Raw genomic sequence first — 6628 nt, 5'->3', positions numbered from 1 at the left:
AAAAATGGTAGAATCAGTGTGAGGACCGGAAAATAATAGAATCCGGGCGACTACCGGGTAAAGGTAGAATCCGTGCGAGTATCGAATAACTGTCCGAACGAGTACTGAAGAATGGTAGAATCAGTTTGAGTATCGGAAAATGGTCGAATCCAGGTGAGTACCAGGAAAGGGTAAAATCCGTGCGAGTAACGAAAAACTTTCCAGGCGAGTATCGAAAAATGGTAGAATCAGTGTGAGGACCGGAAAATAATAGAATCCGGGCGACTACCGGGTAAAGGTAGAATCCGTGCGAGTATCGAATAACTGTCCGAACGAGTACTGAAGAATGGTAGAATCAGTTTGAGTATCGGAAAATGGTCGAATCCAGGTGAGTACCAGGAAAGGGTAAAATCCATGCGAGTAACGAAAAACTTTCCAGGTGAGTATCCAAAAATGGTAGAATCAGTGTGAGGACCAGAAAATAATAGAATCCGGGCGACTACCATGTAAAGGTAGAATCCGTGCGAGTATCGAATAACTGTCCGAACGAGTACTGAAGAATGGTAGAATCAGTTTGAGTATCGGAAAATGGTCGAATCCAGGTGAGTACCAGGAAAGGGTAAAATCCGTGCGAGTAACGAAAAACTTTCCAGGCGAGTATCGAAAAATGGTAGAATCAGTGTGAGGACCGGAAAATAATAGAATCCGGGAGACTACCGGGTAAAGGTAGAATCCGTGCGAGTATCGAATAACTGTCCGAACGAGTACTGAAGAATGGTAGAATCAGTTTGAGTATCGGAAAATGGTCGAATCCAGGTGAGTACCAGGAAAGGGTAAAATCCGTGCGAGTAACGAAAAACTTTCCAGGCGAGTATCGAAAAATGGTAGAATCAGTGTGAGGACCGGAAAATAATAGAATCCGGGCGACTACCGGGTAAAGGTAGAATCCGTGCGAGTATCGAATAACTGTCCGAACGAGTACTGAAGAATGGTAGAATCAGTTTGAGTATCGGAAAATGGTCGAATCCGGGTGAGTACCAGGAAAGGGTATAATCCGCTTGAGTAACGAAAAACTTTCCAGGCAAGAATCGAAAAATGGTAGAATCAGTGTGAGGGCCGGAAAATAATAGAATCCGGGCGACTACCGGGTAAAGGTAGAATCCGTGCGAGTATCGAATAACTGTCCGAACGAGTACTGAAGAATGGTAGAATCAGTTTGAGTATCGGAAAATGGTCGAATCCAGGTGAGTACCAGGAAAGGGTAAAATCCGTGCGAGTAACGAAAAACTTTCCAGGCGAGTATCGAAAAATGGTAGAATCAGTGTGAGGACCGGAAAATAATAGAATCCGGGCGACTACCGGGTAAAGGTAGAATCCGTGCGAGTATCGAATAACTGTCCGAACGAGTACTGAAGAATGGTAGAATCAGTTTGAGTATCGGAAAATGGTCGAATCCGGGTGAGTACCAGGAAAGGGTATAATCCGCTTGAGTAACGAAAAACTTTCCAGGCAAGAATCGAAAAATGGTAGAATCAGTGTGAGGGCCGGAAAATAATAGAATCCGGGCGACTACCGGGTAAAGGTAGAATCCGTGCGAGTATCGAATAACTGTCCGAACGAGTACTGAAGAATGGTAGAATCAGTTTGAGTACCGGAAATTGGTCGAATCCGGGCGAGTACCAGGAAAGGGTATAATCCGCTTGAGTAACGAAAAACTTTCCAGGCAAGAATCGAAAAATGGTAGAATCAGTGTGAGGGCCGGAAAATAATAGAATCCGGGCGACTACCGGGTAAAGGTAGAATCCGTGCGAGTATCGAATAACTGTCCGAACGAGTACTGAAGAATGGTAGAATCAGTTTGAGTATCGGAAAATGGTCGAATCCAGGTGAGTACCAGGAAAGGGTAAAATCCGTGCGAGTAACGAAAAACTTTCCAGGCGAGTATCGAAAAATGGTAGAATCAGTGTGAGGACCGGAAAATAATAGAATCCGGGAGACTACCGGGTAAAGGTAGAATCCGTGCGAGTATCGAATAACTGTCCGAACGAGTACTGAAGAATGGTAGAATCAGTTTGAGTATCGGAAAATGGTCGAATCCAGGTGAGTACCAGGAAAGGGTAAAATCCGTGCGAGTAACGAAAAACTTTCCAGGCGAGTATCGAAAAATGGTAGAATCAGTGTGAGGACCGGAAAATAATAGAATCCGGGCGACTACCGGGTAAAGGTAGAATCCGTGCGAGTATCGAATAACTGTCCGAACGAGTACTGAAGAATGGTAGAATCAGTTTGAGTACCGGAAATTGGTCGAATCCGGGCGAGTACCAGGAAAGGGTATAATCCGCTTGAGTAACGAAAAACTTTCCAGGCAAGAATCGAAAAATGGTAGAATCAGTGTGAGGACCGGAAAATAATAGAATCCGGGCGACTACCGGGTAAAGGTAGAATCCGTGCGAGTATCGAATAACTGTCCGAACGAGTACTGAAGAATGGTAGAATCAGTTTGAGTATCGGAAAATGGTCGAATCCAGGTGAGTACCAGGAAAGGGTAAAATCCGTGCGAGTAACGAAAAACTTTCCAGGCGAGTATCGAAAAATGGTAGAATCAGTGTGAGGACCGGAAAATAATAGAATCCGGGCGACTACCGGGTAAAGGTAGAATCCGTGCGAGTATCGAATAACTGTCCGAACGAGTACTGAAGAATGGTAGAATCAGTTTGAGTATCGGAAAATGGTCGAATCCGGGTGAGTACCAGGAAAGGGTATAATCCGCTTGAGTAACGAAAAACTTTCCAGGCAAGAATCGAAAAATGGTAGAATCAGTGTGAGGGCCGGAAAATAATAGAATCCGGGCGACTACCGGGTAAAGGTAGAATCCGTGCGAGTATCGAATAACTGTCCGAACGAGTACTGAAGAATGGTAGAATCAGTTTGAGTACCGGAAATTGGTCGAATCCGGGCGAGTACCAGGAAAGGGTATAATCCGCTTGAGTAACGAAAAACTTTCCAGGCAAGAATCGAAAAATGGTAGAATCAGTGTGAGGGCCGGAAAATAATAGAATCCGGGCGACTACCGGGTAAAGGTAGAATCCGTGCGAGTATCGAATAACTGTCCGAACGAGTACTGAAGAATGGTAGAATCAGTTTGAGTATCGGAAAATGGTCGAATCCAGGTGAGTACCAGGAAAGGGTAAAATCCGTGCGAGTAACGAAAAACTTTCCAGGCGAGTATCGAAAAATGGTAGAATCAGTGTGAGGACCGGAAAATAATAGAATCCGGGCGACTACCGGGTAAAGGTAGAATCCGTGCGAGTATCGAATAACTGTCCGAACGAGTACTGAAGAATGGTAGAATCAGTTTGAGTATCGGAAAATGGTCGAATCCGGGTGAGTACCAGGAAAGGGTATAATCCGCTTGAGTAACGAAAAACTTTCCAGGCAAGAATCGAAAAATGGTAGAATCAGTGTGAGGGCCGGAAAATAATAGAATCCGGGCGACTACCGGGTAAAGGTAGAATCCGTGCGAGTATCGAATAACTGTCCGAACGAGTACTGAAGAATGGTAGAATCAGTTTGAGTACCGGAAATTGGTCGAATCCGGGCGAGTACCAGGAAAGGGTATAATCCGCTTGAGTAACGAAAAACTTTCCAGGCAAGAATCGAAAAATGGTAGAATCAGTGTGAGGGCCGGAAAATAATAGAATCCGGGCGACTACCGGGTAAAGGTAGAATCCGTGCGAGTATCGAATAACTGTCCGAACGAGTACTGAAGAATGGTAGAATCAGTTTGAGTATCGGAAAATGGTCGAATCCAGGTGAGTACCAGGAAAGGGTAAAATCCGTGCGAGTAACGAAAAACTTTCCAGGCGAGTATCCAAAAATGGTAGAATCAGTGTGAGGACCGGAAAATAATAGAATCCGGGCGACTACCGGGTAAAGGTAGAATCCGTGCGAGTATCGAATAACTGTCCGAACGAGTACTGAAGAATGGTAGAATCAGTTTGAGTATCGGAAAATGGTCGAATCCAGGTGAGTACCAGGAAAGGGTAAAATCCGTGCGAGTAACGAAAAACTTTCCAGGCGAGTATCCAAAAATGGTAGAATCAGTGTGAGGACCGGAAAATAATAGAATCCGGGCGACTACCGGGTAAAGGTAGAATCCGTGCGAGTATCGAATAACTGTCCGAACGAGTACTGAAGAATGGTAGAATCAGTTTGAGTATCGGAAAATGGTCGAATCCAGGTGAGTACCAGGAAAGGGTAAAATCCGTGCGAGTAACGAAAAACTTTCCAGGCGAGTATCGAAAAATGGTAGAATCAGTGTGAGGATCGGAAAATAATAGAATCCGGGCGACTACCGGGTAAAGGTAGAATCCGTGCGAGTATCGAATAACTGTCCGAACGAGTACTGAAGAATGGTAGAATCAGTTTGAGTATCGGAAAATGGTCGAATCCAGGTGAGTACCAGGAAAGGGTAAAATCCGTGCGAGTAACGAAAAACTTTCCAGGCGAGTATCGAAAAATGGTAGAATCAGTGTGAGGACCGGAAAATAATAGAATCCGGGCGACTACCGGGTAAAGGTAGAATCCGTGCGAGTATCGAATAACTGTCCGAACGAGTACTGAAGAATGGTAGAATCAGTTTGAGTATCGGAAAATGGTCGAATCCAGGTGAGTACCAGGAAAGGGTAAAATCCGTGCGAGTAACGAAAAACTTTCCAGGCGAGTATCGAAAAATGGTAGAATCAGTGTGAGGACCGGAAAATAATAGAATCCGGGCGACTACCGGGTAAAGGTAGAATCCGTGCGAGTATCGAATAACTGTCCGAACGAGTACTGAAGAATGGTAGAATCAGTTTGAGTATCGGAAAATGGTCGAATCCAGGTGAGTACGAGGAAAGGGTAAAATCCGTGCGAGTAACGAAAAACTTTCCAGGCGAGTATCGAAAAATGGTAGAATCAGTGTGAGGACCGGAAAATAATAGAATCCGGGCGACTACCGGGTAAAGGTAGAATCCGTGCGAGTATCGAATAACTGTCCGAACGAGTACTGAAGAATGGTAGAATCAGTTTGAGTATCGGAAAATGGTCGAATCCAAGTGAGTACCAGGAAAGGGTAAAATCCGTGCGAGTAACGAAAAACTTTCCAGGCGAGTATCCAAAAATGGTAGAATCAGTGTGAGGACCGGAAAATAATAGAATCCGGGAGACTACCGGGTAAAGGTAGAATCCGTGCGAGTATCGAATAACTGTCCGAACGAGTACTGAAGAATGGTAGAATCAGTTTGAGTACCGGAAATTGGTCGAATCCGGGCGAGTACCAGGAAAGGGTATAATCCGCTTGAGTAACGAAAAACTTTCCAGGCAAGAATCGAAAAATGGTAGAATCAGTGTGAGGGCCGGAAAATAATAGAATCCGGGCGACTACCGGGTAAAGGTAGAATCCGTGCGAGTATCGAATAACTGTCCGAACGAGTACTGAAGAATGGTAGAATCAGTTTGAGTATCGGAAAATGGTCGAATCCAGGTGAGTACCAGGAAAGGGTAAAATCCGTGCGAGTAACGAAAAACTTTCCAGGCGAGTATCCAAAAATGGTAGAATCAGTGTGAGGACCGGAAAATAATAGAATCCGGGCGACTACCGGGTAAAGGTAGAATCCGTGCGAGTATCGAATAACTGTCCGAACGAGTACTGAAGAATGGTAGAATCAGTTTGAGTATCGGAAAATGGTCGAATCCAGGTGAGTACCAGGAAAGGGTAAAATCCGTGCGAGTAACGAAAAACTTTCCAGGCGAGTATCCAAAAATGGTAGAATCAGTGTGAGGACCGGAAAATAATAGAATCCGGGCGACTACCGGGTAAAGGTAGAATCCGTGCGAGTATCGAATAACTGTCCGAACGAGTACTGAAGAATGGTAGAATCAGTTTGAGTATCGGAAAATGGTCGAATCCAGGTGAGTACCAGGAAAGGGTAAAATCCGTGCGAGTAACGAAAAACTTTCCAGGCGAGTATCGAAAAATGGTAGAATCAGTGTGAGGACCGGAAAATAATAGAATCCGGGCGACTACCGGGTAAAGGTAGAATCCGTGCGAGTATCGAATAACTGTCCGAACGAGTACTGAAGAATGGTAGAATCAGTTTGAGTATCGGAAAATGGTCGAATCCCGGTGAGTACCAGGAAAGGGTAAAATCCGTGCGAGTAACGAAAAACTTTCCAGGCGAGTATCCAAAAATGGTAGAATCAGTGTGAGGACCGGAAAATAATAGAATCCGGGCGACTACCGGGCAAAGGTAGAATCCGTGCGAGTATCGAATAACTGTCCGAACGAGTACTGAAGAATGGTAGAATCAGTTTGAGTATCGGAAAATGGTCGAATCCAGGTGAGTACCAGGAAAGGGTAAAATCCGTGCGAGTAACGAAAAACTTTCCAGGCGAGTATCCAAAAATGGTAGAATCAGTGTGAGGACCGGAAAATAATAGAATCCGGGCGACTACCGGGTAAAGGTAGAATCCGTGCGAGTATCGAATAACTGTCCGAACGAGTACTGAAGAATGGTAGAATCAGTTTGAGTATCGGAAAATGGTCGAATCCAGGTGAGTACCAGGAAAGGGTAAAATCCGTGCGAGTAACGAAAAACTTTCCAGGCGA

The sequence above is a fragment of the Vitis vinifera genome, chromosome 7, assembly GCF_030704535.1.
Source record: "Vitis vinifera cultivar Pinot Noir 40024 chromosome 7, ASM3070453v1".
In the NCBI taxonomy this organism is placed as follows: domain Eukaryota; kingdom Viridiplantae; phylum Streptophyta; class Magnoliopsida; order Vitales; family Vitaceae; genus Vitis; species Vitis vinifera.
The sequence above is the reverse complement of the archived record's forward strand: the minus strand, read 5'-3'. Positions refer to the sequence as shown.